The following is an 18,333-nucleotide window of genomic DNA, read 5'->3' as shown; positions in this document are numbered from 1 at the left end:
TACTAGACATCAAACATCCTATTATACAGCTAATTATCATCCATCAGACAATGAGGAGTATTATAATCAGAATCATCAACGATTTTATCAAAACCAGAGACCTCGTTCCTACAACATAGATCAACCAGATATTTGTGAACCGTATACACGAGAAGAACAAATAAGACAACCTAGACCAATTCAAACATCACAGAGTTAAGGTTTTCAATCACAAAACTCAGTTAGTACACAATCCTATCAACCAAATCAAATGCCTAGTGAAATTCCACTATCATATTATTTACAAAAACATGAAATAACAAAAAGTCAACTTACAATTTTTTCACAAATGCCAAATGCCGCAGAATCACTACAGACGAGTATGAATCCATACCTAATGGGTGGATGATCAATATCATCAATTAAACCGCTAATGGTATTCACAGGCACAGACCTGAATACTCTGTAGAAGATTGTCTGAATACAGTCACAGCAAATCTGTTTTTAAACATGGGAACTGAACCAGTAAATACACCACTTCATCAAAACTGGATACATAGACACACAGCTTTAATCCAAACAACACTTGATGGCGCAGTCCAGAAATGGTTTTCAATTTTACCTATAGATATAAAATCAGATTGGAAAAGATTCACACAAGAATTTTCAAATATTGTTCGACTCTGAAAGAAACAAACAACACCAAAGAGTTTTATGCAATGAATTTCGTAGACTACCAAATGAAACAATTAAACAATTGGCAGTTAGAATCGAAACACTAGTTCGAAAAGCATATTCACCTAACACTAATGATTAAAAAAACACAAAATTGGCAGAAATCTTAGTGATGACTTTAACAACTCAATTACGAAAAATAGCAATCAAAAAGAGAGCATCAATTCCTCAATTCCTCAATTCGAGAACCAGATCCAGACATTAGAAATGTAGTTGATAAAATAGAACATGCAGAAATCACTATGAAACTAGAAGAAACAAAAAATCTCAAGCTACAATATGTAAGTAACATTCAAACCACTACTACACAAATAAATAATATACAAGACTCAAATACTGACATATCCGTGATAATTTAAATATATACGAGAAAAACCCAAATCATCGTTTGAAAAATGGTGTAACTATCGCCAAAGATACGGACACAGCATTGATGAATGCCAACAAAAACAGCAAGACAACCAAAATGAACCACAAAATACAGAGAACCAAATAAATTATTTCTTCAGTATAAGAAGAAAGATCAAAATCTAGCTAACAAAAATTTTCACGGTAATAATAGGAAAATCACTACCAAATAGTTCAAATTATTCTAGAAATCAATCACCTTGTAATTCCAACTACAGAGGACGATCACCAAACCAAAGAAACTCACGTAATTTCTCACAAAACAGATGTAGTCGATCAAATGGTCGAAATAAACATTATCGATACAACTATTCACAATCGAAATCAAACCGACCAGAATTTTCATTTGAAACCGGTTCCCATTCACACTCCAGGAGTAGACACTATTCCAATGATACCTCAAGAAATTCTTCGTACCATAGAAATAGAAATTATTCCATCAATAGGAATAGAAACTACTCAAATATTCGAAATCAAAGATATCAAAACAAAAGATCACGAGATTGTTCTAACAACAGATCAAATTATCACAGATCTAATTACAACAACTGCAATCCAAAAACTTCAACCACCATCTAACAAAAAAAAATCCAAGGAATTCTCGGAATGTTAAACTTCTTAAGTAAATTTGTATATAAAATGCAATTATACTATGGACCATTCTACAACATTCTTAGTCAACAAAACAATTTCGAACGGACGACAAAACAACGAACACGATTCGAAGAAATCAAAAACTTTCTCACAGAATAAATTTCAAACGCACTTCCAGATCCCGATCAACCATATTATGCAATGTGCGATGCTTCAAAATTTGGCATCGGCGCAGCATTATTACAATCTCACATTGGAACAAATAAAATGAACCTCATTTCAGCAATCTCTAGGCTATTTACACAAGCTGAATTAGGACTCTCTACCCCTTATGAGAGAATGCACAGACATTATATATACTCTTACAGAATATGAATTTTTAATACTTGGATCAAAACATCCAAAATTCTTATTTCCAGATCATAAGACCATAATAATTTTATTCACCCAGAAATCGAACCCAAACCATATAGTTTATAGATTTCAATTAATTTTAATAAAATTCCCCAACTTACACATAGTATGGACAGCAGGAAAAAATCATGCACTACCTGATACTATTAGTAGAAACACACCACCCGAATTGGTAACAAAAAAGTTGAAATACCACAAATCATTAAATTTTTTCTTGCAAAAGATGAAACTTCTTCATGATTAGAATGTAAATATGCAGTAAAAATTGACATAGATCAAACACAAATAAACAACTTACACTTTTTTCCATTATCTTTAGATTGTCAAAACAACCACTTTGAAATTGATATACTAGGTAAAGCTACATTTAAACCAATCCCATACTCCAAATGGATCAAAAACAATACTCAGCAAAACAAATTAGACAACAACCATATAGAAAAGATCTACTCCCTTTAGTAGAAAAAGAAAACTTGACTGATGATATAAATTTATCAGGCCCATTGAATAATGATTCAAAACTTACACTACAGGAAAAATTACACTAGAATTACTACAAAAATGAAAACGTTGACTAATTTATCAGACAACTAAAATCTTTGTACAAAAATGAAACCAAAACAATTGAAGCTGACATCATCACTCTAGGAAATGAAACACTTCTGAAGCAAAAAAATTGTTACAAAGACAAAATATAAATTCCCAAATCAATTCACGATTTACACCAGCTACAGATTTAAAAGTGGGAACATTTATTTTAATTTTAAAATTTACAACCCAAAAAGGAATATCCAAAAAACTACAACCACTCCCAAGAGGACCTTACCAAATAATTGATAAACCCATTGATGTAACATACAAACTTTTTAGATCTAAACAAAAAATAAATTGTTCAACACCGAAATAATCTACTACCTTTAAATCCAAACGAGTGTGCCCTTCGCAAATTAACTCAATTATACTCTTTCACAGGACTAAAAATTATTCAAAACAATTAAGACTCTAAACAAAATCAAAATACTAATATAAATTCTAATCCAAAACCACTCCAACAAAAAAAATAGAAAACTTATAGAAAAAACTCTACCACAAGATCATAAAGAAAAATCTGAACATAGACAATCATCAAAATTTCGAAAACAACCACGAAAGGATTATAAAACATTCATTCCACAATCTAAAATACTAATGAAAGTCGAAATAGAGAAACCACTTTATTTTTATTGAACATTTTCACCACTTTGAATCATTTTGAATACAGTACAATTTCTCAATTTCATGCTGAAAAAGCACTCGAACAAATCTAGTTCAAACCCAACCAATAGAAATCTTCCCGATCCATCACCTCATTTTAACAGCAGGACTTTATTAGCCGACAAATAATAACCTTCAAGCGTATCTATAACTATAACTTCAAGACTTCCAGGTCAGAAATAAGCAAACAGCTAAAACCTGACAACTGAAACAAACAAAACCTCAAAGTTACAACCCTACCCTATCAAGTAGAACAAAGATCAACAATGTTTTCCCGATTTAGACCTCAAAGTTCCCCAAAGCAAAAAAATTAATTAAGCCTAAGGTTCAAATATTTCATGGATAGCCCCAACTATCCAACAAATAAAAACAAAACCAAGAAGACCTCCCGAGCACCGTAAAATAACTCCTCAACAAAATTTGTCAAAACCCAACCCACTCGTCAAAGAACCAATAAATAATGCAACCACACTCGAATTAAGCCTCAAAAAAAAAATTCGGCAGAGCTAATCAGTTTTCAATGCTTCTTTCTACGACGGTTAACAAATTTCAACGAATTTTTTCAATTTTTCTCATAAAACTTTCTATCTTTTTAAAATTTTTCTTAATATTTTCAGCTGATACCTTTGAAATTTTAATACTCCTCCTAATATTTTTTTGCACATTTTTCTTTTTTTATTCCTTATTCCAAGCCTATATAATTCTTGCCAAAATCCTTGATCACCTACACAGGTACGAAAATTCAAAAACTCTTTTAATGTTTCAACATCTATTTAGTAGAACCGATGTTTTTCTGCTTTTCATAATTTTTCTCACATTTTTGACATCCCTCATAATTACAATGTTCAAAAGTAAAGAACGGCACTCGTCACATTCGCATTAGCAACAATACTTTTAATTCTTTTCTCCGAAGAATACTACAACAAACATAAAATTTCTGCAAAAAAAATCTAATTTTAAGTTTTTCCAAAAATGCTAAACAACAACCACCACACCTGTCCCAATCGACAACATCCCAAGAGCCTGCAATAACGCCAAAAAATACTCAAAACCCACAATCATCAACACGCATTTCTTTTCAAGACAATCCATATACTTTTGAAGAAAGACACGCACGATTGTCCGAACCACTAGTCGTTCGCCGCGCACCTTCAAGCGAACCACAATACGAACCAACATATAACATATGCCGCCCTCTCCAACAAGACCTTGATAGAGTAAGACACATAAATCAAAATAAAAACACACTCCAAATAAATAGACAAATTATACATGCAAGACGAAATAGAAATTTCCAAAACCCAAGAAATAATTTTAATATACCTGAATCACCAACACCAAATCCTCTAGATCTTTCTAGTAGTACAATTCCAGATACTCCCCCAATTGCTTCACAACAAAGCACTTCAAATATACCATCAGACTACTTAGGTTCAACTCCCACATCAAAAAAATTCGAGAAAACCCTTCTATTCCCCCAGCAACTACAGAACGTCTTCCCTAATGGGCTACACACACCTACACTCGAGGTGAACTAAGTTTAGTAAGCGACCCAATTGACGTTTTATCTGATACAACAATATTACATTACCAGAAACACTTGCACTTCCCTCAACACCTTCTATAAAACAAATATCACCAACACTTTTTCCTCTGAATTTTCCTATAAATCTCGACGCTCGATATCAAGAACAATCATCTAATAATACATCCCTACGATTAGATGGGAATACATTCGTAGCACCTCTTCCATTATTCGGTCAACATCAAGAAAGTAGCAGGATACACAACTGGGCACTAAACAGATTACAATATAGACACGATATTAACAAAGATATACAAGAACATAACATACAAATACTACAACACGCTATTTTGACACTCAAATCCGAAATCACAGTCAAACTATATGAAAACGTTCAACATCCATTCCCCCTAGCCCCTCCAAATATAACAGCTCAATCTTTACCTCCCCCATTTGTCACAACAAAAATTGTCTACAAATACGATAGATACACTAAAAGGACAATCGGATACATAATTTTCATAACGCACCACCATCCGAACCACAAGCTATAGACACTACAAATATTATAGCTACGTTGTACTCAAAAGCACAAACTACAACACTAACAGGATATAATATCACAGCGACATTTTGCGAAAAGAAAGTACATTGTTCACAAGTCTCAAATGGAATTAAAAACAGATTAGATCATGAATCTTTCTATCAAAGCAATTTTGAAAGACTTTTACATCTCAACCCTGGAGATTGTAAAAAGGAACTACTCAGATTAAAAATCGCATCGAACAAAGGCACAAACAGGAAATTATTAAGCTATCAAGTTTTCACAGATTCCGCACATCCAGTCCAACTTAAAAAATACCAAGGCCAATTTAGACTAGACGATAAATTTCCATACCATGGCGCACACGGAAGATTATGTTACAGAAGATCCTTGGTGCACACGGAAGGATATACTTTACCAAGGAACCAGACTCCCTTGCAAAAATGACCAAGGGCAAAATCCTACCACTCGAACGCAAGCAACAATTGTCTGGTTTCCTGAAGACATTTGAACCACATTTCAAGTAGCAAAAATACACGCCAGAATGATAAAATTTCATCAAAAAAATTTTATTGAACCCACTTTTTTGACAACGTAAGCCCTGGAAAAAGCACACATAGGAATTATAAAATTAGAAATATTCACAGTATAGAAAACAAGTTCACACGCTTCCAATCTTATCCAGAAACAGAACTTGCATGCAAATACAATAAACCACTCTTTTAGACACAGTATTCAGAATTTCTTGTTGATCATGAAGAAGGTTTTGGTATAAATACAGCAAAAGTATTAAGAAATCCAGATGCAACACATCATACAGCAAATGACGGAAACTCATACATACCAATAAACCTCCTTAAAAACACAGTAAACATTGGTGGAAAAATAAAACCACAAGATATAGATAGTACACGCTTGCAAGAACTATCACTAATGAACAACGCCTAGTTGGGTGCAATTCATTATGACAGACAACTAGATATGAAATTAGATTACACAATAAGCAGAAATTTTCAAGAAATGTCCTTATCAGAATTAGAAACACTACATGAATTATGCGAACTTGAAAAACACATATTCTACAATCACTCGCATTAGCAGCTCTAAAAATACTCTATGCAGGATAATCATAATCCGGAAACAGATCCTACTTCCTGGACTATGAAGGAAACATTTTAAGGTGTTACACTTGTACCAAGAAAGTATCATCTTTATATCGAGATAAACGATGCTCGAAAAAATCCCAATATTTTACAAAAATAAAGTAAATTTTGTCGATGCACTCTCACTAAGAACTTATTTTTGGGATACAGCAGTCCAATGTGGATCAAAAAATAGCCACAACGTAGTACAGTTAAGCCCCGACGAAGATAATTATTATCTACTCACACCACCATACTAAACTAATGCAACTATTAACAAAGTTTTCACTTGAAAGCATTAGAGCTATTGCCCGCAAATTATTGATTTACAATTGATTGACATATAATCTAATTCTGATATACAACATCACATTCCTACACAACAATTTCGAGAATTACTTACAAAAATGGACACAATACAACGACAATCAATAGATCAAAATTTACGCAAACTTCAGAAACAGCAGGTTCTTCAGATATTTACTCACAAGACTACAGCGGATATTTTAAAGACACCAAAGGTTACAATTACTTAAATGGCGAAAAATATAGACCACAAGATATTTCACCAATCAAAATTTTTATTCTCGTAAATTTGAAAAACGAATTTCTTGCCTAGGTAGGATGGCCCTATTACATCTTAGAAAGATTGACTACATTTTACGCAATGTTTAAGTTTATCGGACTTCTGTCCTCTCTTTTAAAAAGAATCTATATTATACGTGCCATACACACACAAGTAAACAGACAAGCAAGCGTAGCACGCATATTTTTTGCAGGTTTTTTTGGAATTTTCTCTACATCGATAAATAGAATACTTTTAGTTGCACAAATAAAAAGAATACCATACAAAATTATCAACTACACCAAAAAACATATGACGATTCGCAAAACAACACAAATACAACACCTACAGCACCACAACTAACAAACACACATCACAACAATCCATTATCATTAGTACCACGAAATTTTCGAAACATGACATTCACAGATATCATATCTTCATGACCTAAATTTCCACGAAGCCCAAGTCACCATATAGTGACACAACAATACCAAAATGACTATACATATGAACAAATAATCGAACAACCCCACACCACGAGTTTTCGTTCTCAGAATAATCATCTTTTTAGCCCACGCTGAGCCGTCAAATTGGATCCCTTCACCGCTCAATTTCCCACCAGCCAGTCTCCAAAACAATATCACCATCATCAAATTTTTTGTTTTTCCTCCACCTGAATCACCCCATATTAACACTTCATCTGGCATAGATTCTGATACCAATTCGAATATCACCCTTTACCACACAATTTCTCAATTCGAAATTTCTGACCTAGAAACCCCAGATGAAATCAAAAACTCTGAACCCAGAACGTCTACTTTTTCCCAACCCCCTTTTCAACCGATCCACTCCCAAACCAGAGATGATTCTCCTTCGACTCCCTCTCATATTTCCAACGTGACGCCTACGTACTCCCCTTTCACCAGTGAACGTCCAACAATAGTTCCCCAGATGACACACAAACATCATATGAACTAAGCAATCTAAGAACACTCCAACAACAATTACAGCACCTTCAGACCCTAACCATTCATCAACTATCATCATCCATAACATCATCAAATCAACCAACTCCCACATCCTCTTCAAAATACACCCCTTCTCTAGACCAATCTTCCACTTCCAACCAATCTTCATCCAGTACGAACCGCGCTTACAGAACATTCAAAAGGAAATTCCCAAATCACCCATTTCCCTCTCAAACCGGAACAGCACAATCATACATTAATCATCCTAACCACTCAAATACTAAAGAATACTTTCGAATCTGTTTACCTTCCTTTCCCCAAATATACGTATGCTTATTCCGACGCTAACCACGAACAACCAAACTAAGTCGATGAACACGTATTAATTACCACCCTCCATTGGATATCATTTTACCACTTCTCAAACCCACTTTGCTTATCACTCATTAACACATCACAAGAAATGGAAAGATGCAAAAACGACCTCTTCCGACTCACTTCAGAATTAACCCCTAGACAATTTACACACGTAGGATACCAAAAATTATTAAAAATGTTAACCGCACCTAAAGCTAACGATTATTCCATCAAATATTATGATCATGGCATCATACGCCCTAACTATGATCACTTCCTTAATGACGATAAGTTTGCTAATCCACAACTAACAGAAAAATTTTTAATCCGAACACCTTATGTTTTACCCTCATTTTATTAGACAAAAAACATGACCACATCATTTCAGAAGCAGTTTGTGATATCCAAGCCTATGAATTTTATTATAGCAAATTTAACATTTTCTCACTAACCATTCATTTCCTCACACCAAAAGAACGTGATTTGCACTGTTCACACGACATCATGTCACTTACTAAACATACACATATATACACTTACTACAGATTTGAAAAAAATATTACACATTGCATACACCATTACGACAACCGCACCATAGGTATCAATTCTTTAATTCCAAATACCCTTCAACATTCTTTCTTAACTTCACATATTTTATTAAAAATACTAACTTCCAAGGCATCCACCGAAATTATGATTTCATCACACAGATCTATTTTTTGTACCTTAACCAAGACCTTTAATGTAGGAGAATCCCGCCCACTAGTTGTCCCACATGAATTCCTCCAGCATATTGAAGTCCCAATTCTAGAATTTATACATAACACCAAATACAATCATAAACCCTTTAACCTTATTCAAAATACACCGTATGAATTTGAACCTGGCTACTAACCTCATCAGAAGACGTTTTCCTCCATATATTCTTTCCCGATGATTAAAGTATTATGAATTGAATAATTTATACTAACAAAATCGAAACAATACTAACCATTTTTTATCAAAAGTTTTCTTTTCTTTAGCCTTCAGAGCACAATCATCTATAAAAAGAAAAACCGAATAAAAACAGAATTTTTTTCATAATTTTTAAACTTCTATCAACAAACCGCAAAGAATAAGGCAGTAAAATTACCCCCAAACAGCAGTAAAATAATATATATATAATTTCTTCTCACCAAAATAGTAAAATTAAATAAAATGAAATTGAATCAATAATTTCAACCCTCAAAGTAGTAGTAAAATTGAATTTTTCTGTAGTAATTTTATACAAATGAAAGCAGTACTATGCTTTTTAATGACGCTTCTTTATAATATTCAATCGCCCACAATTCTATGTATAATCGCACTGCTCGCCCACGACGAATTGTTTAAAATAATGAATTTCAGTTTTAACTTTCACTGATAACAAATCTAACCAGTATTAACAAGTTTCGAACTTTCCTTTAACCCGGTTGGAAAGGAAATGAATAATAATCCAAACTAACCAACGCAGCTTACTAAACTCGCAAAGCAAAAACCTAACAGCATGACTAAGAAAAGAATACCCACGGTACTCAAACCGGATTAAACCAGCTTAAGAACTGGATAATTTAATCTTTTGAAGACTATTCATAAAAAGGACAAGTCCAAAAAAGGACGAATAAAACACCAAAAAGTCAAATGACAAAACCAAACCAAACAATTTGATTTTTGAGAATAGGACACAACCAAACAACAAAAGAAAAAACCAGTAATAAAAAAGACAAACAAAGTAAACACAAAACAGGACCCCACAAAAAACTAGCACGAAATTATACCCTACTCCTGGCCTGACCAACCAGAAGGGACGTCCTGAGCATGTTCTATAGCCAGCCTAACCCACCGTGCTTCATCCCCGCTTTGTGACCCACTCCCAATTTTTGATGAGAGTTACTCAAGGCTGAGTAGCTCTTTAAAAATAACAGAACTAAACAAAAATGGTTTTGCGATAAAAAAATAAATATAAAATCATAACTAAAAACAAAATTAACAAAAATTTATATATGTAAATGTTACAACGCAGTATATAGATTACACACAGCCCAAAAACAAGCATCAACGAATTTGACGACCCAATAACAATCAAACTACAGAATGGCTAAGCACAACCGATATGCTGCCTACAGTCACAACTCAAAGGATTTGAAGTACGAATTGGCATCGCAGCAATGGAACTCCATTGAACCAGACCAATGGCTATCTCGATGTTCAAGTGTACGTGCAGATCCGAGTTACAAGGCACCCCCTCCAAACTCACACTTCACGCCATTCCCAAACAAGATTGGAACACTGTTCTCTACAAAGCAAGAACAAATGATCATAACAAACCGATCAGAAATCACAATCCCACCTCAGCCATACGTCTCCCACTTCAACCATACCCCCCACAAAACAATCCGCCAACAAAACAATTCAACTCCCAAAGGGGAATGGGGACTGGTTCTGGCGTGGGGGGTTACTTGGGTGTTTCAGGTGGTCAAGTTGGGGGGTTTCATTCAGGTGGGGTATGTTTGACTCAAGTGAGGGGGGTGGGTGGTTAAGGTTAGGGGCGGGTGCTTTGGGTGGAGGGGGTGCAGAGGGTGAGGGTTCAGGGTGGACGGGTGATTCAGATGTGTGTGTGGGGGGGTTTCATTTGTGAGGGTGGTAAATGGTCAAACTTTGTTGTAAGCGGGTTGTAAGGGGGAAAAATCAAGGGGGAAGGTTAACGGAACGAGTTTACAATTTGAGAATGTTTAGGTTTATAAATGAAGCAGGCCGATCAGTCGCTTTGCGAAATTTCCGCATTAATCATTTGATAAATGCAGAAATTATGGCTAAAATTTGCACGACGCGAAACAAAAGTAAACAGAAAAAAAATCTATTTTAATTGATTTTAAATGGATTATAAATAGTTTTAAATTTGATACAAACAATTTATTATTATCGATTATTTGTTCGATTTTGTTGTCTGAGTGCAACATTGGACTCGATTATTTTGACATTTCTTAGACTGCAAAAAACCATTACAATTTATTTCTATTTCTTTTCACTTTTTAGATGCGGGTTGTATAGGGGTGAGTTTGTCACACAGATCCCGCGCAACATACGTTCTTTTGGAAACTGATTTAATGAAAAAAAAGAGGTCAAGCATATATATTCCTCACTGTCTTCGAAAATTAGAACAAGAAGACAGCCCTGGATCCTTATCGATTAAATTGCTACTTTATTACAATTTTTTATGTATCAATAAAATTAAAAAAAAATAGTTATAACCCATTAAAAACGAATTATAATCCTGTTAACTTTTTTCTGCAATGTAATCCACCTATAATAAATTAAAATAAATGTTTGAGAGTTGATTCAAAAAACTTACAACTTTTTTCCTAAGTTATCTGTTTTCCTGCTTACTGCAGTTGATACGTTTTACGTGTTCATAAATTGTTACATTTCTCATTAGAGCTCTGAAATTTTTTGTCTCTAACTTTCCAATTTATTGCAGTTTAACACTTTGTTTAACTTAACTGTTTTTTTTTCTACCAGTGCTGAGCAGGGGTCGTGTAGTGTTTGAAAAGGATAAAAAAATCATTTAATGTAGAATTGGCGGGTTGACGATTTATCCCCTCCCATATAACCCCCTTTCCAATGTTTGAGCCTCCCCAGTTTACCCCTTCCCAGCTTACCACAACCATCAATCGTCTCCCCGGGGAGTCATGGTTATGGGGATTTTATTTATTGTTTTTGCTAGAATTGGGAGGGGGTCATGATTGAACCTCCTCCCCTCCGATTTACCCTCTGTAGGTAAAAAAACATGTCGAAAAGACATTGGCATGCTTTTCGTAACTTTCTCGCAAAATTTCTGCAAAAATACTCGAATTTAGTTCTTAAAAAATGAATTATAATCGATTCTAATGGACTACAATGGATTTTTATTTAAGAAATAATCAATTATCATGAACTATCTTGGCTAAAGAACTGGATTTTAGTGCCAAAAATAGTTGGATTATAATCAATCATAATGGACTATTTTTTTTAGTGGGACTGAATTTTACATCTGTAATGGATTCTAATGGATTTTTTTGTCTCAGAAATCCATTATAAACAATTAGAATCCATAGGCACTCGGTGAATTGGATGATAGTATATTTTGGATAGTTCTTACAAATAAAAAGCGAACCTGTGGACTAATTTGATCTGATTGTCCTCCTCAATGTATGACTCAACATCAATGTATGGCCAGTTCCACTGCCTGCGACCTAAAACTTCAAAAAGTGTCCTTACATGAATAATGTATTAAATTCTTAATGAAGGTACATGTACTAATAAAAGAGGGATCCAGATAATAACTAAGGATGACAGAGGGCTCCGAATCACTCAATTTTTGAGCAAAATAGCAATTAGGTAAATATTTGGACGCCGGTCGATCGTTGGCCGGACTTTTCCCGAAATGAAATTAACCTGCCTCGTTTGCGCTTATTAATTACTGTAATTCAAGTTGTCAAGACACTAAAATGGTCAACTTTGATGAACTTTAGGACCCTGTTAGTTTTTTGAGACCTCTCTGTCACACTTGTACCTAGGTCCGATTTGTCTAGGTCTCATAACGTATAATTTTCAAATACCTCATTATACATAATCTTCAAATTTATCTAACTCATTATTTCTGTTGATATTAATTTTTGGCGCGGCAACAAGTATTCGATTCAGGCTTTACAAGTCGCGGGTGTGGCTGATCACTATTTCAGAATTCCGGTTCATGGTTCAAGTTTTTCCCAGCTTTTGTCTTATTACAAAAAATTGCCGATAAACTTTGTAATAATACGACGTATACTATATGAGGTGAAACCCATGTTCTGGGTGATAGGCCAGTTAAACGTTGTACGGCACGAAGACTTTTCAGAAGTTTGGGTTAGCCGACGAGACTTAGATGTCGTAACAACTACTAAAAAGTCGGGAACCCTTCAGGTGTTCAGATGATCGAATCCTAAGGTGGGAGGGGGAGTTTTGAGTGACCATCTTACCGGCCTTAACTGAGTCATTGAAGTACAATTTGACAATTTTTCCGTTATTCTGAACTCGTGGAAGTCCCTGGATCCCGTAGTGTCTGTCGTCCTTGAACAGTTTGATCAGTTTTTCTCTCGTATCATAATGTATCATGAGATCAATGTCGTCGTCCCAGGGTAACATATCGTGCATGACCTTGAAGAGCTCGGCAATTTGATTGGTTGCCTATAGTTAATCCTAACTATACACATATCGGAATGCCAAACTAGAACCAGAACCAGAACCAAACTGACAAAATAGCCTGCTCCATTATTCCCCGAATGATACGGATGTGTATAGACTTATTTAAATTCAGACTCATAGACTAACAATGAGCGCACGCTTGAAATTTTGGTAACCAGTTTTAATCAGATATCAGATATGTTCATGTTTTATGTTCGCCAAAATGTCGAATTTTGTATTTTTGCATATTTGGTCTAAAATTTCTGTTTTTCTAAATTGATCTAAGTTTCGCAGAAGCAAATACAATAATTTCGACTTCATTAGCAACCTTGTTTGACAAATTTTGCAGAATTTGTAACTCTTTTGCATTAAAAGCTAATTGCATTAAAAAACAAAAATGTAGCATCAAATAAAGTGAAAAATATAATCGCATTCACAAACGAAAAATTCGTAAAATTGACCAATCACGTCAAACTATTATGTAAGGATTGAAAATTGAACATTTTTACTATAAAAAACTAAATGCGAGTAACACCACTGCGTGTTAATAGATAGATGTGAAATAAACAAAAAACATATAGTATCGGTCTATAATTTCAGTGATTTGTTCACTCAAAATTTGTTTTCGATTTTTTTTCTGTGTAAAGATGAATCTTAAACTGCAGACTACAGGCATTAGAATTTCGCTTACGGCCTCCAAAGATTGCTTTCAGTTTAGGATATTTTTCTGACTAGAAAAAAAATTGTAATTCTGTGAAACTACTTCGATTCCTTTTTTTTGGTCTAAATTTCGCAAAGGTTCTGAGAGCATCAATTGAATGCTGTTGTCAAAACAATGATTTTTGGTAGTGTCTAGCGTTATTTGCAGGAAAATCAGAAAAAAAATTAGATGAAAAAAGATAACATGGAAGAGATTGTCTCAGCTTGTGACATGAGTGTATGCTGAAAGATACTAGCTTTGTACATAAATTGCTAGTTGGATGTCTTCACGGTTTATGCTTTCTTGTTTTCATGATTCATTTATAGAAATTTTTCATCTTTCAACTTTTCATTTTTTTGGTTTATCGTGATGTAAAATTAGGCTTTGCGTGTATTTGTAATTTAGAGTTAATTTAGAAAATTTACTGCCATCTAGTTGACGAGATTTTAGAATTCGATAACCAAATTTGCAAGGAAGCCCAAAAAATTATAAAAAAGAAAACCAATAGCTGCTAGCGTTATGTGTATGCGTATGTGTATGTGCATGCTGATGCATCCTTTGTTAAATGTTTGCTGTTTGAGTATCTCTATGACAAACATATTCATCATTTTTAAAATAAACATATTGTTTGCCATCTCTTAAAATGATCCTGCATTATTGATAATTCGAAGATATTATCTGAATGTCTAGATCAGGGGCGGATCTAGGATTTTCTCGAGGGGGGGGGGGCGTTATTTCAAAAAAAAAATCGAAATTTTGGGCACTTTTTAAAAAATTTTGACAAAAAAATTGCGTTTTTTTTGGCGCGCGCTCCCCTTCAATGTTAGTATATAATGGCGCCAAAGGCGCCTTTAGAAAAAGTTTAGGGTCGGTCGGCCAAAAAAGAATTTCTGAAAAAGTATCAAAGGGGGGACCCTTTGGGTCGGCAGGGGGTCGAATCCCTGAGGGGAGGGCGTTCGCATCCCCCCCTAAATCCGCCTCTGGTCTAGATTAATTTTTGCTATTTCTTTCATCCAGATCGCGTATGATTTTTTGAAAGTTTAGTTACTGTTTTCTGTTTAGATTTAAAACTTCTTACGACAAAAGTTGAATTGGAACTTTCTGTAATACTGGCATAGATTTCAATTTTTTTAGGAGCAAAAAGGAACAAGACTCAAAGTGTTAAGGCAAAGCCGTAAATTTTCCGACTGCATTTTAACTTTAACGATTACTTTAAATTGAAACAATTGATGAAAATTTCAAACAAAACATGAAAACATTTCAAAAAAAAAACTTCGAATTCTTTTTAGATCGATCCCCAACGCTATGTAAAATAAAAAAATAATTTAGTTTGAAAAAGTCACAGTTTATATAGACAGCGGAGCACGCCTAAATCTATTTTGAAACAATTTCTAAAACGGATTAAATCAAATCTTCGCTTACGCCTTTATAGCATGAAAAACTTAGCAGTCTTTAAATTCCTATAAGTTTGTGTAGAAAGCTCACAAGCTAAATATAATTTTTTTTAAATTGAGCTCAAGACAAAAACACCTTTTGACTGACATCAAGAATTTGTCAAAAAAAGCTAGATAAAACGTCGAAATTTGTCTGGAAATAAAAAATCTAATCCCAGCACAATTATTCCTAAATTTTCTTTAAAAATAGTCGGAACAAAAGGACACACGAGGGCAGTTCTTAAATTGATGGGTTCAACGTCTTCTCTATTTCAGGGATGTGACCCCCTGAGTTTAAAATTATCTTTTAAAGTTTTTTTTAGCTTCATTTCAGATATAATCTGGAGAATTTTTGAACAGCACTTGTTGTGCTAAGGTTCACTGTTTTGATTGCAAAACGCTGCCAAAATTGTGCGACGCCAACAAAAAGAGTCTTACTAATTTCAGGGAGAGCACAGAACGTGAATTTGGCGAGCCTAAAAATGTCGACAAAAGTTTTACATGAATTTGAAAGATCCTTCTCACTCTCCACGCTAAAGAAAGTGCTCTCTCGACATTATTAAAACATTATGAAAACATAAATCTTTAAGGCTTATCACTATCATCAACCAGATTTTAATTGTATTAGGTGCTCTAACTTCAAATTTTTGCCTTTTTGGTGTTTTCAATATTGTAGTGAAATTTTATTGTTCCGACTTCAGAAAAAAATTATGAAATATTTCTGCTCGACGTGGTATGTTTTTCTTCAGAAAAATTTCGACTTTTTCGACCTCTGATTGTTTTTTTGTAAAGGTATGAGGGTTCAAAGCTTGCCAGGTGTGTGATTTATTTTGCGCTGTCTAGATATCTTCACTTCAGTTCCCTCTAAAATTGCTTAGTTCAATAAGAAATTGCAACGCGCCGAGCTTTTTGGTCCGACTATTGAAAAAATCTAAACCGTAGTTTTCTATAGACAAAGGTCGGAACATTCTGTGCTACTTGTTTTAGTTTTCGTTCGGATGTGAATTGAGACAAAACTGGTCGTATATCAGGGCAAAGCCCTGAATGTTCTGACTGCCACTTAATCCGTCTCGATTTTTTTTTGAAAAGAAAATATTGGTAAACAAAAATTTCGGACAAAATCAGAGATCAATTGTAAAAATTTGAGTCAAATAAAAATAATACGATCGATTAGTTAGCCTCAATTCAAATTAGAACGATTTAGTTGTGCGGTTTAGTTTGCCCGCATAAATAATTCGCATTATATTTTCATAACTATGGATAAAATTTTCAAAGCGGACATAAAATTAGTCCTGAGGATGGCCAAATTGCCAGTTTTGAAACTCTCAAAACTTGGCCAAAATTGATTGGAGGTAAAATATCTTATTAAGTTTGTATTAGGGAGTCGATGTCTTCGATGGGGCATAAGAATGTTTTTTGTTAAAGCTATTTGACCGATCACCAAAAATTGTCTGAATAAAAAAACCACAAATTCGGAATAAAAGTACAACCCAGCCAAACCGTCATGTAATTGAACAATACTTTCCAAATTGGTCAATTTGCGCATGACTTTTATAGACTATTAACATATTACTTTTGGTTGATGCTCTCAGATTTTATTCAGTTTGCTGCTTCGCAAAAATTTCAGATTCAGCTTTTTGAAATATCAAAAAAGAAGAAAACAACAAATAAAAAAAACAAGACTGCTCGTATATCAGGGCAAAGCCCTGATTGTTCCGTCTATCCCTTAATTCATATCGATTGGTTTTTGGAAAAAGAAAATATTGATAACCTTTACTTTTTGGACAATATAAAAGTGTGAAATGGTGAGTCGTACTAAATTAATACGACCGATCTGAATAGGTAGCCTTAATTCAATTTGAAACAGTTTCGTTGTGCAGGATAACTCATCACGCATAAATAATTGCAAAAATTGCCGCGCACAAGTTACGCTATCAGCAGTAGTGGATTTAGGGGGAGGGCGGATCCCTCTTTGTATTATTTTGAGATATCCATTTTTGCATTACGAGGTAAACTATGCATTTTGTGCATTGTGAGCGAATTCCGCAACAAGGACGCTCCCTTTGTTCTTCTTTTTTTAATTTTCCTTTGATCCGACAAAATGTTCCGACAAAATTTTCACATGTTTAAAGACTTGTCTCTGGAATCCAAGAATATACAGACACAAAATTGTGCGCCTATTCAGTGCACAGTTTGGCCTCGTAATCTAAAAGCGCCACTGGAACCAATCTATACTAATTTTGAGGGGGAGCGCTTTTCAAGGAAAACGCGAAGTTTTGGTTGATTTTTTTCCAAAAAGTACCTATAAACGCATTTTTTGGCCTGTTTTAAAACATTTTCGTGCAGCGCAGAAAATTGGGTCAAATTAGGGTCTTTATAGTGGTTTAGTAAAGCTCAGAAAATCAATTTTGTCGACCTAATATAAAAGAAAAATCGACAAATTTCTCAAATTGTTTTTTGAATATCCCCCGTCGAGAAATTCTTAGATCCGC

Source organism: Symsagittifera roscoffensis, chromosome 6 (assembly GCF_963678635.1).
Source record: "Symsagittifera roscoffensis chromosome 6, txSymRosc1.1, whole genome shotgun sequence".
NCBI lineage: Eukaryota > Metazoa > Xenacoelomorpha > Acoela > Convolutidae > Symsagittifera > Symsagittifera roscoffensis.
Note: the sequence above shows the minus strand (reverse complement) of the source record.